Raw genomic sequence first — 2,500 nt, 5'->3', positions numbered from 1 at the left:
CCTCGCACTAGAAGCCTTTAAATGAAGATTTTCCCAAGTTTTTCCAAAGATTTCCCATGATTTTCGTTAGAAATCGCGTCCTCATTATGTAGGGATGAATATTAACGACTCCACCTGTTCCCTTAAGACACTTTGAAATTCGAAAATCCGGGAACGAGAAACGCAAATCGTGGATTGAGGGAAAATTACTTACAATTAAATTTTAGTAAAACTCAACTTAGTCAGGGTTTCGTGATGCATGATTTTGCAGGACTTTATTTGAGACTCGCGACCGTTGTATGGATCATTTTGTTTCATTTAAAACCTTCAAGATTCTCTGTTTTTTCGCCGCTTCCTTGCTATCTCGAGTGATTATTCGCCTCAGTAATAGTAGAGATGAGTGAAATGAAGAATGGAATTTCAACCAAAGAATCTATCGTCTGTTGGGCTTGCTGGAAAACTCATTTTGTCACAATAAGTCTTTTGTGTCGAGTCTAAAACAAATGTTCATTTGTTACAACAAAAACTCCTTGTCATGGTGTCCGTGCGGCAGGGACGATAAGTTCGCTAGAATGTTGCTACCGTTATTTATAGTTTTAAATAAAGTCTAATCTTTCCAAAGCTTTACAATCAAATAAATTAAAAACAAATTCCCCTTTCCGGTGCTCTTCGGTATGAAACCATATGCGAAGAAAGTAAAATGGCGAATGAAAGAGGCTCTCTAGTACATTAATCAACCTAATTTCCGGCGAGTTTATGATAAAAATTTAGTAAAATGTGCTAAATGACGAGCATCATGCAGGCGTGCTTAAAACAGCAAGAACAGTAAGTAATACAGAATCCAATCTACTGAGAAACGTTTCTTCCCCACGGATCCAGAAGGCCTGGGTCTGCTAAATGATGGTAGTGTTTCCTTTTTTCTTTTTACAAAACTTATTGTATAATGCACGAAACAGGGAGTGTCACTGCGTAAGATTAGATTAATGTATGAGTGTATGTTGGGGCGTTATTGAATCAGAATCTGAATGTAACACGCATAACTACTTTAGCTTCAGTTCTCACTTTCAACCTGGCTTGCTCTCAGGCACCAAATCCTCTTCGATGATTCGAAGCATCATTTTAGAATGAAGCTTCCGTTCCGGGGGAAATATTCGACCATCTACAATTCCGACCATTTTGCCATTCTCGCCACCCCCAACTCGCATTCTTTCGTCCTACAGCTTCACCAGAGTCTCTTTGTTATACATTATGTAACAATTACAGTTTCCATCTGCATTGGAAATACTAAATATTGTCCTTAATTTTCCCCGCATTCTTCCATCCGTTTGCTCTGGCTACGTATGATAGCAGTCCCCTTCAGCCTCGGGGTTTTCTTTGCAACAGCAAATCGTAGACCCGTGTACACTACAATCTACTACCACTCCATCCACACTTAGGTAGGTTATTCAGGTAAGCGACAACGTTTTTACCTGACCCACATACTTTTTCCCAACCCTTAGTTCTTTGTTCGTAAACTGCTACGGCAATAATTGTTCTGAAGTATAAGTATAATTTGATTTCAGCTTAATTTGTTCAAATGTTACTTTTCTTTTTTTGTTTGTTTGTTTGTTTGTTGGTTTGTTGTATATCGATATTCACAAGGACATGTGACAAAATTTTGAAGTGTGTCCCTACTCCACTTTGCTTCTCAATAGCCCCCCATCAGGCTCCTTTTCGCTACTTCGTTGCGCAGGGGTAAGATTCCGATTCCGTGATCGCTTTCTACAATTGCTGCTGCGGCCACGTTGGAAGCACCATCTGCACCGTACTATTTTTGCAGCGATGTGGCGAAAATGAAACGCTTCACAATGCGAGCACGTAACCGGAATGTGCATTTGTATGTGTGTACGGTGGACCCAGTGTAGAAAAGGGTCTATTGTTTAATTCATTCATATAACACCATGGTTAATGGTAGGGCGCACGGATAGGGCAACCGATTACCTTCCCTTGGCTCATGTAAAAAGGTTAGCAGCCCAGCGTGTACAGGACGTGAAATATTTATGGTATATTATGTGTTGATAAGTAATTGTAGCGTAATCCGTGCTAATCGTTGTTTAGATTTCGATTCGTTTTAGGCATTAACAACTTTAGCGAAATATTTAAATCGCACAAAACGACGAATGCAATGAAAATATAGTATGGTATGGTATGGTATATGTTTGTTTGGTTTCTTTTCCCGCTTACAATCGTTTGTCTACAAGCATTATGCACGTTAGGCTTATAAATTTCTTCACCCTGCGGAACGGATTAAAATTACAATTCTAACCGAATCGTTTAGTGCAGCATATCATTCTAAGTGAATCACCATTGAGCGACGTCGATTATTTGAAGTTGATACAGAATAGGATTCACCTGATTTGTGATCGGCTGACAATCGGTATGCCTGTGAAAGGATAAAGTCTATAACTGGTAACGTCATATCGGTAGCCAAATTGATTGTAATGACTCAAGATATCGAAAACCTATCTTAATGAAAGAGAAA

At 39.2% G+C, this 2,500-nt stretch overlaps 1 protein-coding gene across 10 annotated transcripts in view; it reads right to left on the bottom strand.

Annotated features, from left to right (window-relative positions):
• Positions 1–236: 236 nt before the first annotated feature.
• Positions 237–2,500, bottom strand: part of LOC126577740 (serine/threonine-protein kinase Genghis Khan) — a 34,741-nt gene continuing 32,477 nt past the window's right edge. For all 10 annotated transcript variants that reach the window (XM_050239603.1, XM_050239605.1, XM_050239609.1 and 7 more), the window contains exon 22: positions 237–2,500. This exon is cut by the window's right edge and continues 906 nt beyond it. The gene's annotated coding sequence lies outside the window, so the exon portion shown is untranslated.

The sequence above is a fragment of the Anopheles aquasalis genome, chromosome 3 (genome assembly GCF_943734665.1).
Source record: "Anopheles aquasalis chromosome 3, idAnoAquaMG_Q_19, whole genome shotgun sequence".
In the NCBI taxonomy this organism is placed as follows: Eukaryota; Metazoa; Arthropoda; class Insecta; order Diptera; family Culicidae; genus Anopheles; species Anopheles aquasalis.
This window is presented reverse-complemented; position numbering and strand designations above follow the sequence as displayed.